We start from the raw sequence: 19,707 nt of genomic DNA on the forward strand, positions 1-19,707 counted from the left end.
TGTGATATTGTTATTTATTCCATGCCAAGTTTAGTAGATGTTTTCCAAAATGCCAGTTTACTTGGGTTTTATGGAAAAATTGACCTTTTCACCCAGAACAGAGGCTGCTAATTTCATTAAAGTTGTTAGATATTTTGTCAGAGTGCATCCATGCCAATTCTAGTATTTCATTCTCCTATTTTCATCTGTGTTCCACTTGCACAAAAGCGGCTTGACAAAGCTAGAACTATGGCTTTATGTTTCCTGCTCCTGCCGTACCTGCTGACAACACATTCCGTTGTTCAGACTCCAAGAACATCGTGGAGATGTGGAAAAGAAGCCCAGTCCCTGATGGCCAGCGGCCGCAAGCCCCCAGGTCAGGTAATCTGCACCACGAGCATCCCAGAAGAGCCTGAATCAACTCGACCGACAGGAGATGAGCCAAGCCTGTCAATTCATACGGCAGCTTGAGCTCATCATCTGTATTTACATAGTTCCTCAATCAAACTCCTGCGCTCTGTAAACTATGTTTATTACCCTCCATACAGGCTGATACGGTTTTACAATTTGCTATCCTTACAGTAGAAGCAGCCAGAGATCAATGCTTGATAGCTATTTTCTCCCTTAATTCTCTCTTTTAAGAAGGAGGGAGAAGTTATTACTTGCCAAACCAGCACATGTTCACAGAGAGTGTGCGGTCAAGTGGTCAGGAGCAGAGCTGATGTTAATTAGCAATGAAATGAGGAATGAACCAGCATTAGCCCTGAGACTAATCAATGGGAAAATCACTCCAAGCAGGCAGCTTAATGAAGTACTATACAGCTGTTTATTTTTAGTCTGTTTTAGCCTGACAACAAAATCCTGATTAATTTTTAAAAAAACTTTCTAAAATGTATTTCCTTGTAGAGCCTTGCTATAGCACCAATTTATTTGAGGTGGGTTTTGTTGTTGTTGTTTTTGTGGTGGTATATTTTGTTTGGTTGGTTTGGAATTTTTTGTTTTGTTTTTTTGTTTTGTTTTTAATTTTTGCATTTGTCTGTACCTTTCCCTGGTAATTAAAGGCCTGACTGGAAAAATTAAGTCAGGTCAAAAAAGCATGTACCCATCAGTGACCCTTGTTTGTCATCAGCCATATCCTGCCACGTCGGGTGGCCCGTTCAGGGCCCTTCGCAGCCCCAAGTTAGCTCTCTGTCCCTTTGCAGCAGCAGCCACAGGGAAGAGCATCCTGGTCCCCAGCCTGTGCCCACCACCCCTGTGTTGGGGATGGGCTGGCAGAGGGAAGAGTAAGTCCCCATTGTGTGATTTGGGTGTGGCATCCTTGGTCCCCTCACCATCACAGAGCTCCTCTGGGACCCTGGTGGACAGGCAGGTTTGAAAATCTGGGCTTTGCTCTAAGTATGACACAATTCCTTGCATGCAAAACAGATGCAAGAGCACTTCCCAAATATTTGCATTGGATGATCACAAGTGAATTGCATACCACCTGCCAAATAAGTCCCTAACCAGGATATCGGAGGCTTCTCTTTTGGGCATCCCTGTGCTGTACGCAGCGTGGGATGCTCTCGGGGGATCCCACCAGCCTTCTCCCGATCCCTTACTGCACCTCCTATTCTCAACTCCTCTGTGTCACAAGCATTGTGTGATCCTGCCCTTTTGCCATCATACAAAGCCTTGCCCAGCACTCTCGGCTCAAGGTCAGGAGGATGAGGAGAGGCTTGAGGTGGGTGGCAGGGCAGGGCACCTTCCCGTGACCCCCGTGGTGCCCCCAGCATCTCCCCTTGATCACAAACCTGCACCAGGGCCTTCCTTCCTGAAAAACCCAGTGTTGCCTCACAAAGGTGGATGTGACACATTTGAATATGGTGACGGTAAAAGCTGCTGGTAGAAGAGGCTGGGGAAGTATCTCAGGGGCTAAAGCCTTTCCTCCATAACACTACACCAGAAGACAGCACCATAATATAACCTTGATTTAAGGAGATGAAAATAATTTTCGTTTAAAATATTGCAACACAGGCAAAAAATTTGAGTCTTTACTTATTTTCTTTCTCTTGAAGACTTCAAATTCACTTTGTGGTGCTTACCCACACACAAAAAAAGGACATAAAATAGCATTTGCATGACAATAAAGTCAGTTATGGTTTTGACCTGACATTAAAAGCAGGAGTTTTAACATGAACAGTAACAGGACCTGGAGACACAGGATCACAGCAACTATCCTCATGCAGGCTCCACCTGCCACAGTAGAAACAGGCGCAGGTGAAAGGTCAATTGAAACCTGCTTTTATAGGATTTATTTTTTTAAACTGTGTGTATTAGACAATTCATTGTTTGTTTGATCAAAGTCCTCTCATATGCTAACAGAAACGTGATTTGGGGAGAGAAGTTTCTTAATCTTTCCAAATGTAATCAATAAATCACCTCTGAAACTGTGTCAAAGAAGAAAGCAAAGAAAAAAAAATAGAAGACAGTCTCACGCAGGTACATTCTCCAAGCTAAACATATATATGTGTCTTTAGAGATTTTTCTTCTCTATCTGTATGTTGCAATAAGCATTGTTGTGTGATCCTTCAGGTGACCGCTGCTACCCCATACCCAGCAAGAGCAGCACAAACCACATAAACACTCTTCCCCAGGAAAAGGATTCTTTAAACTGATATTATCAGTCCCTCTGTGCCAGAGACAATTTCTAAGTCAAATTCACCTCCTGAAGAAGGAGACGTTACAGTAAATGTATTCATTAGATCTTGAGTGACAAGCCTTAATTAAAACGTACTGTGTTTGCAAAATGAGAACCAAAACTGAAGACACTCAAGTACAGTAAATATATCTTTTGCACTGTGCAGAGCAAGACAGACAGTAGCTTCCATTTAACTCTCAACATAATACTAAAAAAATAATACTATATCTGTATTTCAATAACATGTATTGTTAGAAAACTTCCTACACAGCATGATACAAGCAGCATATATACCGTAATATAAATTCAGACAGAATCTGCTTTCTTAAATACAAATTAAGTTTGTTGAAGACCATTGTATATATAGCAAGTTTTACCAGTTTTTTGTCATTAATTCCACAACCTGCTGAAATAAATATTGCTAATGCTTTTCACTTCGATAACTCCATTCATGCCAAGATCACAACATTTCACAAAATTCAGTTAAACTGCCTTGTGGAAGAGTCCGTAGACATAAAAGAACTGACTGACTGCTAGGAGGTAGAGTTGGAAGATCATATCTATTTAATAGTACAAACTCATATTATAAATTTCTCAGGCTTTGGGCACACCAACATAGTAGACAAAAATTTCTTTTAAATAAAGCACATGTGAAAATTTAAGTCTTGCTACAAAAACATGACCTGACTGAAAAGATCCGCTACTCTTACAGTTGATTTCAACTTGTTCATGATTACTCGCAAAGGAAGCAAAGGGGATTATCAAAGCAAACCAAAGGTACCTGCTTGCAAGGCTTGATTCCATCCAACTGTAAAGTCTGATTTTTCAGATTTTTTTTTTTTTTTTTTTTTTTTTTTGAAGAGCCACTGTGAAACAATTATTTGTTAAAAAGTGCAGACCTGAAAAACAACATCACCAGCTAGGTAATCCCCTTTATAGGCCAATTTGATAGCTCAGGGAAAGCTAAACAAAGGCACAGTGCTCTGCAACCACAACAGCTGGGTTGGAAATTGCTGCAGATTGTTAGGAGGAGCTGCAAACTAGAGATAGGCAATGAAAAGGTTAGAAATGATAGTTTAAAAAAAAAAAAAAAAGAAAAAAAAAGAAAAAAAAAGAAGACAAATTACTCCAAAGACCATATTCTTTAAGTCGTTGAAGCAAAACATGTTTATTTGATTTGTTTATATGCCTATTACAAAAATGCTACTTTGGGATTCTAGGAACCCAGTCTGTCAATTTTTCAGCTTCTGCACTTTCATGGTTGCTTAGAGCTGTTTAATGCAAATACACTTCCAATAAGAGATTTCATGCCCCTAAATTACACCCAGTTAAGGGCGAATGAAAATGTAAGGTAAATAACTATAATCAGCCATATTATCTTTCTCTTGGCACCTCTCACTTTACAGGCATATTTAAAGGCATCTCCAGGGTCCTATCCTTTTTAACAAGCGGCAGTGTATTTCCTGGAATATTACTTACGATGCTAGGCTGTGAACATTACACAGGTTAAAATGTTACCTAGAGACCTAGAAAGAATTGCATCTGTTGCAGAGCCACGCTTGTTGCCATGTTTAGGAACATATGAAAAGATGAAAGAAAATTCTCAACTACGGGGTGAAAAAGAGACTAAGACTGCTTCAGTCAAGCTTTCACATCCAATGCTGTTGGTCAACACTGTTGGTGTGTAGCAACTCAAGGCAAGAAAAATGAGACTACACGCTTCTGGTATTCACTGAGGATGCTCTGGAAAGCACTCAAGGATACCAGGGTTAAGTACAGGAACTTAAAAAAAAGGGCTTCACTCCTGCTGTAATTTTTAAGCTAATAAAACTATGCTTGAGAAAGAAAGGTGATCTGAGCATAGTTATTAACAGCTTCACAGTCCCTTGCTGTCCCCATGAAAAAGTATAAAGTGATAAGCAATAATCAAGAAGTAACTAATTACTCACTTGGCAAAGAAAATACAAAAGAACAGGAATCTTCAGAACAAAATATAGCTCTGAAGTCCTTCAAAACACATTTGGATTATTCTGAGCAAGCTTGAGGTTGTAGTTGGGCCATTTTTTGCTTTGTTTTACAGAAAGATGACTTTAGGCTTCTACAAATAATCTCTACTTCAACTAAACGTGACCTAGCACAGACTGAGTTAAACCAGAGGAACTCTGTGAGATAATAAATTCCTCCAAACTCAGGTCACTTTAGCTTGTCTCTTGCATACATCCAAATTGCTGCCATATCTCTATTTACCAGCCTTTTATTATCCGAGCTATTTCTACATCATTAGTTTGCATATCTACTTATGCTGAGGTTCTGTTTTCTCCTAGGAAGCAGTTTCTTCACAAATCAAATTTTGTGCAGTCATTTGTCTTTTGTAAAGCAGCCCACAAAGTTCTCAACCAGTTTATCCCTCTGTGCAACACCAGCACAAGGTCTCACTTGACAACTTATATGATCCTTGCTTACCTAAGTTGTGCTAGACCCTGTGTAGGGATGAGTTTCTTCCCACTTGGTTAAAGAAAATGTGGGAAAAGTAGCCATCTGGGAAACAATGCACAGATCCTTTTTTATGGCATGTGAGGTAACCTTTGGAAAGTCACAATTTATCTGAGCCTCAGTTCTCCATCCATAAACGGTCATGGTAAAAGCTACACAAGGTAAAGTCCACTTTTCGCAAGCCTCAGATGAAAAGTGCTGAAGAGGAACAAACTAGGGTAAATAAGACTGCCCCGGTTAGGGGATGTTTGGCTGCTAAATACATCGGTCCCTAGGACTAGTCAATATTACCATAGTGTTTCTGCTGTCACAGGGAAACAATGCAATAGCTTCACTGAGATTTTTTCATCAGCTCAGGAGTACCAGAAACGCCTGCTGGGTTCCTATGAAACACAAATCAGCAATTCTGGTCAAACTGAAATACAGAAGTGTTTGATTTCCACATTCTGTTACAGGTCCAGGATGAAATAGATTAATTTACTTATAAATAATAGCTATATTTTCAGTAGGGTAGGGATTTCAAACAAAATATTGAAAAACATATTTGTTTGAAGATCGGTGTGGCTTTTTGGGCAGACAAGCACATATAGACCTACTTGTCCTACTCTCTGCCAATCACCTTCTCTCACCTGTTCAATGCCATCAACACCACTGCTGAAGAGCCATTTCTTCCCAGTGCTGGGGATGAACATACTGCAATCTCCTGATACAGCAAAACTTCACAAAAATATCATGATGGAAGTTCACAGGAAAGAAAATACAGGTGATTTCTCTCCCAAGAGTAGTACAACTTAAACTTTATTAAAAGCACTAATTAAATGGAAAAACACCCCCAAACAAACCCCTCCTCTTCTATGAGTTTTATCTACAATCATATTAAATTCAGCTGGAAGTGTGACTTTCAAATACCCAGGTTTCTGTTACGCTCTCACCTAACCCTCATCTCAGCACCTGACAGAAGGAAGCTGTACACAAGACTTTGATTTTTCTTTTTGAATTGGAAGACATTAAGCACCCAAACTCTCTCATAAAAGATCTGAGGCATGAGCTACATAGCATCTGTGCAAGTAATGTTTTTTTGCACTTAATCCAGACCTTAATGATCAAGAGATATCAGAAAAGTGTCAAAGGAGATAAACCAAGTTATCCCTAATAATGCATCTACGTCTCCTTGTCAGCAGCAACTGATCTGGGAGCTTCATTCCTGCACCCAGGATATACAAAGACCTCAAAACTTAAATGTCAATGCAACATGCTTGTTGATTCACTGGGAAAAGTAAGTCATTTGTACTGTTACCATTAATGATGCTTTGAGGCTCCCAGGATAAACCCTGTAAATAAAGGTACTGTGGGACAAAATACAATTCTTTTTTTCTTTGTCTGTTCCAAGGCATGTTTTATTTGTTTTCTGAAGCATGTAACAGCCCATATTCTACAGAAATAGGGATGAAGAAATTCTAGGTGGTATCATCACATTGTCCCAGCACCATCACATCAAGGAACTATTGCCATCACTCATACATTGCTTCTTCTCTCATCCCCTCCACAAAGGAAACCACTCGAGCAGCATTTTGTTTCTGTTGTAAACAGAGACCCTGTGGTTGTGATAGGGAAGGCAAGAATGAAGCCAAACGCGCACTCAGAGCACAAGACCAGACACGTCACGGCTAAGTCTACATAACCAGTTCAGACCACTCTGCAAGAAAATCCTGCCTGGAGCACAGACTAGCTCTGCACTGGCTGCACAGCAAGAGATTTCAACAGGTTTCAATCGCTAGAACTAAAGAATCCCAAAATGACAAAGAGAAACTACTGCGTAAACTCTCTGCATAGGTGTCCACGACTCCACTAGAAGATTTTTTTCGGGGAAAAAAGCTAACATCATTATTACAGAGCACTCCATTGCACTAGAGGCACAAAGCCACTTGTCACAGTTTTCAGCAGAGGACTTTAAAAAAAACACCCAAGCAAGGCTCAACCACAGAAAAACTGAAAGACTAGGATGCTCATGGAGACCTGCGCTGCTGAGGCTACGCACTCCTACACACTGTAGAAAACAGGCTGGTCAAAGTGCTACTGGCTTCACATCCAGGGACACCAAATAGCTGTGGGCTGCAAGAAAATGGTGCAAATACGCAGGAATGAATCATATTTTGCCAGAAAGGAATATTGTCTCCTAATCACCTACAGATAATGGAAACAACGCTTTGTGGACATCACAACGTCAGAAACTTCCAACAGGCTGCTGAACTGCAGGCTAGAAGGAATAACTGCAGACACATATTTTTAGATAAACTCCGGTTACCAACTCTTAGCATAGGTTGTTCCTCCTCACAATCATCAGCTTCATTTTAGAGTATTCCAGCCACCAGCTGTTCCTCAAACATCCGTCAATAAGGCAAGGCAATCAGCCATCTTGCTGGCTGGCACCATGGTCCTTGACAGGAAAGGGCAAGGAGAGAAATCATCTGCATATCACAGCAATTTGGCACTTGCATCAACACTGCATTTCCAGTTTACTTAAGGTCTATGAGTAACTGAAGAAGAAATATCAACTTTTGGGACCTTCTGAGTGAGATGCCTATGAACAGAGGTGTTGCTTCACCTCTTGGCAGGTGTATCCTTTCTGAAAAAAGCCCACAAGCCATTAAGAGGCACATGAAACCAAACTTTTCCTTTAGTCCTTGATGAAAGTTTGCAGGGAGTGGGAATTTTACCCCATCACTGTTACAAGTTTTTCCTCACTGAATTTGATAGGACATTGGTATTTTAAGAGACAGCTCTTTTTTAAAAAAAATTATCAGAGAGGTAATTCCTAAGGTTTCAGAGAAGGCTTTAAGCCTGTATTCATGGATATCAACAACATTTCAACTAACCAAAAGCGTAAATGTCATCACTGCAGCCAAGTACAATCTCCATCCTTTCCACTTCCGAACAGTTCAGTAAATGGCTCGCTCTTTTCCTGACCAGCATTGTATAGCCCACAGCTAGTGTCAGGTCAGAAAAACACAAACACCACACACATGCAAGACACTTAAGCTGGTTACAGCCTTCAGCCCCAGTTCCGCAAACTATTCTGCAACCTGGTAAAAGTAGGATTTAAACTGTCGCAACAAAAAGAGCTACAGATATTTTGCTTGTCCTGTTTTCCATTTATTTCATATTTTTTTTTTACCTCCTCCAGCCTCATTGAGTTTGTCCTTTAAAAACAGATTGCTTATTTTTTTTGTTGCTTTCTTCTCATTTCCCATGAGTTTTCAATTCCAGGACACCAGTACATTTGATGAAAAATTTGGCTGATTGACGATGGAACAAATTTTTTCAGCCAATTATGAAATTTTAAGATTCACTGAGAAATAATGAGCTATAAAATCGAAAAAGTTGTTGCTTTTATTAGAACAAAGTTTTAAATAAAACGTTCACCAAACAGCTGCCGCTGTTCCTTTAAAAGGTAAGCAGGCAGCAGAGGCAAAAGCCTGACATGGCCAGGAATAAAGTCAGCATGTGTCCTCCACAGCTCCCTTTAGAAGCAGATAGGCCTCAGCTCCTCACTAATCATCATTTGTCATTCCATGTATTGTGCATCTTTAAATTGCAAAGCACACGCTGGAAATTAGGGAAGAACCTGTACACACACCTGCACTAGCAATGCCTCGGCTCTTCCTTTCTGTCCCCAGGGCTTGGACACTGAGGCTGACAAGAGCAAATCACACGCTGGATGTGCTCTTGGGTGCACACATGTACCAGCAGCCAAGCTGTGACTTTGTTTTGTGGGTTTATTTGTGTGTGGTAAGTTTCTTTTGCTTATTTTATTTTGGGAGGGTTGTTGTTTGTTTGTTTTTTTATGATTTCCACCTCCAATAGTGTCACTACACAGCTAGACAAAGAGAGGAGGTTCTCTATGGGTTTTATGCATCTTCACAGTGCACTTTGCAGCCAAAAACTGCAGAAGTCTCCAGTACTTTGGTTTTCATTCTGCTTTCTTTAAAATGTACTTTTAAGAAGACTTTCTGTCCACATCTGAGGAGCTTCCTCTGTACTTACTTTGAAATACCCTGACCCTCAAAGGGGAGAGACTTCATGACCACATCGGGGCTGACACTTCTCTCTCCCAGCTCTGCACCCTACCACAACTAGATGGACATTGCTCTGTCAGAAACAGGATTTTTCACGTGAGGTCTTACACTCAAATCTCTTGGCTTTTTGTCTGGCAGCCACCTAGATGACAGTAAAACATTTCACAGCATTTTTTTTAAAGACTTTCCTGGCCATATTGAAGTCCCTTCACAGAGTAGATTTTAAGGATATGAAAGAGTTACTGTGAAGCACATAAAAAGATTCTCCTTTTGTCACCACAGTCCCTGCACAATCAGCATCTAACTCATTAATTTTCAACATATTTTGAAGCCTCCAGGTAAAGAAAATGCTACATACCACAGACACATATGCAAGAAATATGAAACAGAATACAGTGGCACAGTCTTGGACACAAACCTCTTGCTAGGATTTGAATCCTGGCACTTATATGGCATTGGCATATCTCTGTTTTAAAATAAAACTATACTTGCAAGAAAGGAAATCTAGAGAGCAACTGGGATACTAGATAGGTCACAAATTTAATACACAGGATTTTTCTATTTTATAACTAGGCAACATTTTTTAAAAGTAGTAATAGTAGAAATAGGCACCTTCAGAAAATTATGCTATTACTTACTTTGATGTAGACTCAACTTGGAGCCATAAATGCCTGTGTTTGTTTATTTGTAGGAACTGACTGCACCTTCTCACTGTTTGCTTTGAAAGTATAAATAATTACTATGGTGAAGGCTGTCTGTTCCCCCATAACAGCTATAAAAATAATAGAAACAAAGATTGAAAATTCACTTCTGAAACTCCTGGACTCATATTTAGTGTCCACTGATGCAGTTGCGAAACTTCGACAATTTGCATGTTTAAACTTATCTGGGTATTTTTTGCTTAGCAGTCAAATGCGAAGGAAGATATCTTCAATTTGGACAAATAGACAAAACCAGAAAACTCACCCTTTAAACCTTTTCCCAGGAAGTTCTTGTCTACCAAGCTGGAAGAAGGCAGAAGGCTTTCAAATCGGAAATATTTTGCTTATCTAAAAATAGTATTACACTAAGTAGGTATTTAACGAGCATTGTTCACAGGTACTTTTAAGAAGCCATACGGCACAACTAGCATGTCCCTCTACTCAGGCGGAACAATTTACCCGAGATGGGCACAACCACACAGCCTTTGTGTCACCAGACTGGCCAGCCTGTCACGGGTCACAGTGCTGCGAGTGAGCTTTGGCAGCAGTGCCAGCTCACTGCTTCAAATTGAGATTTTTCTAATAGGCCTAAGTGATGTTGGATCCCCACCCAATGGTTGTTATCTCCATCAAACATTTCTCCCCCTCAGAGCCAAAACCCCCTGAGATTAAAAAATAAGCAAACCCCCAAAACTGCTAGCAGTTATCATGGCTTAGATTATTTTTTTTCTATGCGACTGGTTGCAGATACATAACTACATGGATACTATACATTTACAGATCCTGAGACTGCATCAGCAGATCAGCTAATTGTGTTAATTAGCTTTTTGCATGCACAATTACCTGATTTGTACAAGCAGTCAAGGTGATCATACATGTAAATTAGACATGGATTTGCACAATTTAGTCATGTGCAAATCTGCTATTCTATTTATTTTTAAGTACCAGAAATCAACAGCTGCAGAAGACTCTGGTGAGTTACTGTCTTTATGGTTCATACATTTACCAAGTTCCTACACTCCTTTTGCATCACTTCAGCACACCACTGTGGGCAAGCACCCCTGCATGCATGGTCACACAGACATCATCAAATAAAGTCATACAAAAAGACTGACCTGCACCCCATACAGACAGACATTTACTTCTTGTCTCCTAAAAGTCTTAATTTCCCCCATGTTATCTCTTCAGTGCTGTGAACTGCTGAGCTTAACAAAGTAAACTTGGTTTTACTTATCACAACAAACTTGGGAAGCTCTACAAGGAGCAGAAACCCAAACAACTCTGATGCAAATACTCAACCTGAAGCCCCAAAGACTGCTTAACATTTAAAACCCCTCAGCTGCCATACTGACTCGCTGGTTAAGGTGTTTCAAACACAAATGGGTCATCTACTTTAATGTGAAGTAATACCACAGCTTGCAAAACAAATGGATGTTTATGTCATTGTGGGGCTGCTTAGGGATTCCAGACTGGAATACATAGCTATTACAAAAAGCAAATTCTCTAAAAACCTCAAAACCCCTCTTTTCCTGTCTCAAGGTAACACTTTTAGCTGAAGAGGGATTCAGGATACTACAATACAGACAGCAAAAGCCCAGCGATGGAGTAGTGCAGTGCAATCCCAAATATAATACAAGTACATATCTGTCTGCTTGAACTGGCAAGGTAATAAAAATTTTTCAGCTCACCAGGGACAAAAACACCACTAGTTCAGCAAAGAAAAAACAGAAGCCATAAGCTGATGAAGGCCAGTACCCACACTCTCACATCATTTAAAAAAAAAAAAAAGTGCAGTTGATACAATGTAATCAAGTAGAAGGTTAAAACCAGGTCTCTGATCTCAAGAGCAGTGCATCTCAAAGTCTCAATAGCTGTGGTCATTTACAGATCTTCCTTGGGGAGAAACAACACTCATGTTAGAGGTGAAAGAGTAATCCAAATGACTAGACTTTATAAATAGAGAGATTCACATTCTGCTTCTGACCCTCAGCACATATTATTGGAATGATTGTTGTGCTGTTGTCTTCTTCCCTTCTTAACCAGAAGATGCTCCCTGGGCCCCAGGCAAACTATCTGCTTTAGATGCATACAATGCAGCTCCTACCATCTCATTTTCCTTCTTCTCCCTCACTAGCAGTCACTAAAAGACTCTTCCAGGCAATTGTCCTGATCCCAAGGCAGAGCTGTTATGGCTTCACATACAAAAAGATTCATGTAGCAACACAACTGTAAAATTTAAGAGACAAATTACTTCCTTATCCCCCCCACCCATATCACTGCACAGTGTGGTGCAAATGTGTGTAACCCAGTAGGGACCCATGGAAGAACATCAGAGCTTTACTGAACAATTTCAGACGCAGCTGCTGATGGTTAACAGCAGTTAACAGGACAGGACAAATGCCACAGCATTGCAACCAAACACCCCGACTGGTCTACCACCACCAGAAAGGAGTCTGACTCATTCTCCCATGGCTGAATATTTATGCTTTAGGCATGGTACCACCAAAGACTGAGCTACAAGAACCTTCTTCTCTATCTTTCCTATAAAGAGGCACATCTTTCTTTTGTTACATTAAACAAAGGAGGCATGCTGAATGTTCACTTACTGAAAAAATCTGAGTACTATAAATAAGTTCAAAATAGGAGTCAAGTTGCGATTCCACATCCAAATATAAGTCAACCCCTTTGAGACCTGGGGAATACAGAAGAGTCAGTCCCAGCTCAGCCCAGCGCTGCTCCCCGGCACCCCTCCCCAAGTGCATGTGTTCAAGCGTGTTGAGCTGGGAAGGCTCAGGTCAGGCCTGTGCTGTAGGAGCATCTCCTGCAGCTGGAACATCTGAAGCAGGTAGCACTTCATGTTGTAAACTGCTCATGCAGCAGGACTGAGAAAAAGGCATCTCCTGGTCACCGGCTGTTACCGACTCCAGGAAAATGAAAATACAGCATCTCCGCACCTGTTCACCTGATGGTGAAGGAAGGAAAAGCCATTACCGAGTGACAGGAGACGAAAAACCAAAATCCACTTCAGCAACTCATCCCAGCACTGGTGATTAATCTCACACTCCCACAGCCCGATGCACATTAACCAGATAATTAATAATTTCTTTAGGGATTCCAGTTCGGCAACTGTTTTATCAACCTGCACAGCATTAGGAGAGAGATGCTGCATTTGTGATCAAACTGCTGGAACCATGGAAATGTTCTGCAGGAACAGTAAAAGCTTCAGAGCAATCTGTGAGCCCAGTTTTACAAGCAACAGCAACATATGTGCAGAAATCAAGGCTGGTCCTTTGTCAGTGCAATCACCAGACTCAAAATCTGAGTGAGATCAGCATAATAAGAATAATTAGCAGTGGTGCCCAACTTCCATCCAGCCCCCATCTTTCCCCAATAGAAGTGCTTTTCAGTATATTTTTTTAAGTGTGTTTTGGCTAATGCGCTAACATAATATGTCAGATAATGTAGCTTTCACTATCCTTGATATGGATAATAAATCAAATCCACTTACCTTAACACCAAAAATGTTATATATTTAAAACAAACAAACAAAACTACATGTCATGAGATGTCCAAATTCTATAAGCCAAAGGAGGAGCATGGCAACACTAAGAATAGCTCTTGCTAGCAACTTCTTGCCATCCTCTGTGCACTCACACTCCATGTTCAAGGACAGAGTGATATGGGATCAGAAACCCAATACTAAAGTGCTGGCACCACATTATCTCCCCCAGCACTTAAAAATGGACTGCTGAGAAAAATCCTGGTCAGTATTCTTTCAGATATTAAACTCTCCAGTGTGTTAGATATACGTCAGTATTAGGTGATTAAGAATGACTGATAATTAATAAGTCACATCCATGGAGATTGACTGGGTATTATTTCTTTCAGCCTCTGAAAAGAAGAGCTAGATTTACTTTTATCTTTCCAAAGGAACAATCTTGTCTAACTGCTGCTTGCAAAGAGATGCTGCTTTTTTGTCAATAAGCTTTGAAATAAGCTATCTGGGCTGCTTTAGTACAAATAGTTTGTTGTTATCATCACCATACAGGTAAGGAAACAGAGGTACGTCGTGTTTAAGTGTCTTGATGAAGCCTCCCCATCCGAAACAGAGCGGGTTCCTAAACAAAGTCTCAACCAGTCCTTTCATCATGTAAATGTTCTTCCACCTAAGAGAAAGCTACAGCTCTTGGCCATGGCTCAGCAGAGTATCTGCCTTCTAAAAGATATTCAGCTCTTAGAATTCCAGTCCTGGAAATGAGCCCATGCAGAGCTCCAGCGATAGCCATGCACACCTGCCCACACAAGTGCAAATGCAGAACTGGGCACGTATCTTTATGTGCATACTCCAAAATGATACACTTTCTCCAAAGTCTGTTCTAAGACCAGATTAGAAATAAAGAAGGCATTTTCTTTTAGTACCTAACATGGCTAAATTTCTATTTTCCTTTCATATGATGTTGACTGAATGACGTTATATAGCAATTTTTTAATCATCTACTTTAGTATTTATACGACTCTGCTCACCATATTATTTGAGCCCCTTCATTTTCATAGTGGCAGTTACCATTATTCCATTAAATTAAATCCTTTTACAAGCATCTTTCTATAAACATGCACTAGAGATAACATAGCCACATGGTGAGGATTCACAGACTACAGTAAGCAGATTACACCTGTCTTGATTTTCGATGTAGCTGTCGGCAGAGTATATTCTCCCATCAAACTGCACGCAGATCTCCTCATTAAAGCTACAGGGGAGAATAATTACAGAACAGTACATTGCAGTTTACCAATTGGTCTTGCATACATAATGGCCTACGAAAGAAAAATTGCATCCTCCAACAGCTGGGAAAATCTTTAAATTGTTATTATTATTATTATTATTATAAAATAGCCAACATTTTAAACTATCAAATAACTCGCCTCCTGTAAGCAAAGCAGACAGATATAGGTGATCAGGTCCACAAAGGTCTTAGACTCCCAGTCCATAAATATAATTATTTTTCCCTTTGCAAACACTCCATTTCCTAACTGTCTGTTCTACAGCAAAATCCCCTCCTCATGAGAAATCGTGCTGACTGCAGAGTAAGCCCTGAAAGCAAATGGCTGGCTTTATAGATCTCCTAAGCCCTGCTGCTGAGTGTTAAGCATGATATTCGTCCACCTCCTCACTCTTCAGTGGGGAAATGAGTCCACCAGGTCCCCATTGTCCTTTTCCCACCAGCCAAGGGAGAGCACAGCCACAATGGCAACCCATGACCTCCAGCCACACCTGAGTCTTTCTCCCAGCCCTCAGCACCACCAATGGGCCCCTGTGCTTGCCAGCTGGCTGCTGAGGTGCTGCCTACCCCATCCAGACAAATGGTGCTAGGAAGATGGCAAACATCTCCAGATGGTGCAGAAGGAAGCAAGCCCCTGGTGTTTCTGTCCCTGGCCATTTATGCCCCAGGGCTGAAACATCCAGAACATATTGAACTGATAGTCCTGCGGAGCATTGGGAAGACTGATTTTTCCACCCATGTTGATAGTTAAGACATCTGACCTGCGTTTTTGTGTTAACAGATAAAGGACAAATCCATTCCAATTTGGATGGCATTTGCATTCCAAGATTCCAATAGTTAGTACCCTCAGCTTCACTCAGCATCCAAAGCCATCACTTTTCAGGCCCCAGTGTTCAATACCAGCTCTTACTTCTCACATAGACAACATAAAGGAAAAAGGACACGGGGAAAGCCAAATTCTTCAGATGAAACAAAGTCAAGTTATCTATGCTAACTTTTCTTGCTAGCAAAGAAGCAAAGCATTTTAAGTACATATTTGGACCCTAGCAGGACATCATGACATGCTCTTCTGCTCTGCCAAACCAGGAGCTAAGAGCTGAGAGACTTCAGCAACAAGAGAACATGCTGCCAGACCGGTCCCACACACTCTGGTTCTCCCAAAAGATTTTCACATGATGGAGGACTCCAAAAGAGACCCTCCTGCACAAGCAGCCCAGCAGCCACCTTTTTCCAGCTCTGAAGAACACCACACGCAAGCTGCCTCAGCACACAGAGAGACACCATGTAAACACGCCTAATTGCCAGTGGCATTAAAATCACTGAAGAAAAAAATTGCTCTATGAAACAGCTTTCAGTACCTGCACCGCAAATGACCTGCTGCTGCACTTTAACCAGCTGCACCTCCCAGCCGAGCTGGCATGCTTCAGGCTTTCTTCCAGTCTCTGTCAGCTTCCTACTCGTAACAGGGACGTGTCGGCAGCAGAAGCCAAGTGGAGAACCAAACGGAGCAGAGTATGCTTGGGTAGGCAGCCTGCGACCAGGCCGGTCACCGCTATGGTCTGGGAAACCTTTGGGTTTCTCTTAGATAACTGCAGGGCAAGGCAGCATCGTGTACTCATGGGTTAATTGGCTGCAGGCTAAAAGAGATCACCCAGTCCAACCTCCTGTGCAAACACTGGCCATTAACTTTCACCCATTTAAACACTGCTTTGCACTCAATAACTGCAGCACTTTTTTTAATTAGCTAGTTTGGGTAGAGACAATTCCTAGACACCTCAATTATGGCTTACCTTCCACAGAAAAACAAAGAAAGAAAAAAAAAAAAACAGAATAAACTGTCTCTGCTGCAAGCTTCAGAAATTTTGCAAACTAGTTCCTTCAGCTTTGGGGTCCCAGCATAGGCAGAAACCACCCCGGGGTGACCAGCAGCAAGAGCATCCTCCACGAGGAGCTCCATGGCAAAGCCCAGCCGTGACAACACATAGAACCAAGGATATTTTGTTCTTGTCTCTATTCTGCCACATGGAGCCCGGTGAGGCCTCCCAGGGATTAGTTGCTACTTCAGTTCTCCCTCACAGCATGGTCTTGCAGAAGAGAAGTTAAAGATAGTTTTGCCATCAATTGCCACAGTAGGCAAGTTTAGCCCTTTGGGTAAAGTTTCCTCAACTTCACTAGTTCTGGACCAACTGACTAAGGCATATTAACTAATTTAGCTTGTTTTAAAAACAAACACCCCGCAGAAACTGTGCTTTTTAAAGATTACGCATTAGAGGTCTGTAAAAATCTTTTCCTTCCACTACTGTCCCCAGACATTGACTACAAATATTCAAATTGTCCATTGAAAGATAATATGTAACAAAACAATCCTTAAAAAAATATCAGAATATATATCATGTGACTTTTCAGAAGAATTGTGTCCAATGTGCCTTTACAAAATACTGTAATTCTGCTTTCCTGTTCTTCCTAGAAAAAAAAGTCAGCCTGGGAAATGGAGAAAAACAGGTGTAAGGTTACTGCTGACTAAGCCAGAATATACAGGACTAGCTGGAAATTGCCAAATTAGGAACCTGGTTTTCCTGAGTGGAGAGGGAAGGGTGAACCATACCCACTGCAGACAAAGGCACTGAAGAAAACATAAAAATCATATCAATTGAGTGGAGAAACCTGTCAGAGCTATTTCAGTAGATCAGGACTCTGACTATGTATCAGAGAGGAGAAGCCCTGATCAAGTCACATGCCCTTTACTACAGAAGATAACATCAAAAGGTTTCAGAGGAAACTGATGGTGACAGTTTCTTCATTTGTATGCAATGTGACATACCAGATCCAAACTATTGGCTACTTTTTGAACTATTTGTCAGGGGAGATAAATTATTATTTTCTTTTATATCTTACTTTTAAGAACTCTTAGTCATTTGGGGTTTTTCCCCCCTGCTCCGTGTCCCACTGCCCTCTGTTTTATTTTTTCAGCCAGGATTCAAACGTTCACTTTTGATGTAATATTTTTGCTGCACATCAGAATAGCTATGCCAAGCTTCAGAAAGGCAATTGAATACAGAGAATAAAAAGGATGACATCACTTCAAACATGAACTTTTAATAAAATTATCCTCAAGAAACCTCCCTTGTGATTTTTTTTTTTGCCCTGCATTTCCGCGCCCCCCCCCCCGGCTCCGTTCACTCTTCCATGTGTTTGCAATAATTCAAATTATTGCCAAGCTAGTGGCTGTAGTTGACTCTGAGCCATCAACTACTCACAAGCGTAAGTATTTCCCCTTGTTTCTCACTGCTTCTGTCAAGAAAAGTGTTAAACATAGCGCAAAAAAAAAAAAGACTGTATAAGATCATAGGCTGCTCGCTCAGCCAATAGGCTGTATATTCACATGGGAAATAAAGTAAATGAGGGACTTCTGACTAGCTCAGCTTCTCCATGGCCAAGACCTGACGGGTTTCAGCCCAGGGTTCCCTGTTGGGTGTGTGAAACCTGCACTCACTCATTATATTTGTTAGTAACCTTTCTCCAAAACATGCCCTTCTTTCCAAAAAGTACCAAAGGCCTTGCCAAAGTTCATCGGTACTACAAAAAAAGGCACTCAAACATATCACTGGCTCATGAATACTAAGGTAATAATATTCTCCCAGAAGTCTTGTGAAACACCCAGAAACTGCAGTAGTTGCAACCGGGTAAGTATCCGAGACCGAGGCAGCCAAACATGAAAAATTATGTTGCAGCCTCCTGGGTGAAGGAGAAGGTACTCAAACCACAGGAAAATAGTACAACACTCACTTCCAGCTCCAGTACAGCCCAAACGATCAAATTTTACAGTTCTATCATTTTTAAATGTGAAAAATACATATTTTAAATGTTTCCAACTCTTATGTTAATCCTTGCGAGTCCTGCAATCATACTAATAAAGGATGCTGAATTTAAGAGCTCAACTCTAAGCTCCTTTCAATACAAGGAAAAAAAGAAAAAAAAAAAAAAAGCTTTTCCAGTAATATTTCTCATTCAGGACAGATATTTTTGAAGAAAATTGTTTGGAAATACATGGCTTATGTGTATGAGCCCCTCATAGTTTACACAAGTATTTATAGAGAAATTACTACAGTATACAGGTTTAGAGACACTTAGGAAGTCTTAAAAAGCAGATGACAATACCTCTAGTACATAAAGCTGGCATCAGAAACTCTTGTCAGTGAAGTTTTATCCCTTACCATCACCTGCTCTCTATCCACACAGGGCTGTTGGAACATCCCTGGCAGAGCAGGCAGAGGATGAGCTGCACCTTCCCACCTGCCCCCATGGGTCTCCTGCTCCAGCCTCGGTTCTGCTCAGAGCTGCTGCTCGAGTCCAGCTGCATCTCCTCATCCAACTCAGACTAGAGCACAAAGGAATGAAATGTGCCTACAGTTTCCTTGCCACTATACCAAAGCCTCGTGTTTTGTATTTCTGTGTTCCTGAAGCGATACAAAACCCACATAAGGCCCAGGAACTCTGGTGCAACTCAGCGCTTGCTTCTCCCACTTGTGCTGATAGGAAGACCACTGCACCTGCAAACACTTTTGTTTTGTTTTTTCCCCCAGTAAACTCCACCTCTGAGTTTCAAAAGCTGCTATTAATATTAGCAGATCAAAAAACCTGGACCAGTCCCTCTCCTGGACACACAAACACATACAGTTTTACATGACTTATGAGTGGCCTGAAGAGCTTGCCTTACCCTGCCACATCACTATCCAATTCTGTGATGAGACTTCAATTTGATGTGCACAGCCCATAAAAACCACCCACATTTGCAAAACACCCACAAAATTTGTATTCTAACTCACATTATCATGCATGTACCTACTGGCGCATCAGGTGCCAGCTGAGGATAGCCCTGGTATACACCAAACCAATACAAGAGTAAAACTCAAGGAGAAATATAAAGTGAAAATGCAAAACCAAACTAGGCACTTTAGATTATTAAGAACTGAAGTTACTGACATATTCATAGGAGATAT

General features: G+C 41.0%; 1 protein-coding gene across 28 annotated transcripts in view; it reads right to left on the reverse strand.

The window, feature by feature from the left end:
• ESRRG (estrogen related receptor gamma) overlaps positions 1-19,707 on the reverse strand; it is a 405,281-nt gene that overhangs the window by 271,995 nt on the left and 113,579 nt on the right. The window contains exon 1 of one of the 28 annotated variants that reach the window (XM_065058482.1): positions 16,066-16,523. The exons of 25 other annotated variants lie outside the window; for them this stretch is intronic. The gene's annotated coding sequence lies outside the window, so the exon portion shown is untranslated. Of the gene's footprint in view, positions 1-16,065; positions 16,524-19,707 lie in introns of those variants that run through there. 2 more of the 28 variants (XM_065058468.1, XM_065058480.1) reach the window with 2 other exon arrangements.

This window comes from Columba livia, chromosome 3 (assembly GCF_036013475.1).
Source record: "Columba livia isolate bColLiv1 breed racing homer chromosome 3, bColLiv1.pat.W.v2, whole genome shotgun sequence".
NCBI lineage: Eukaryota > Metazoa > Chordata > Aves > Columbiformes > Columbidae > Columba > Columba livia.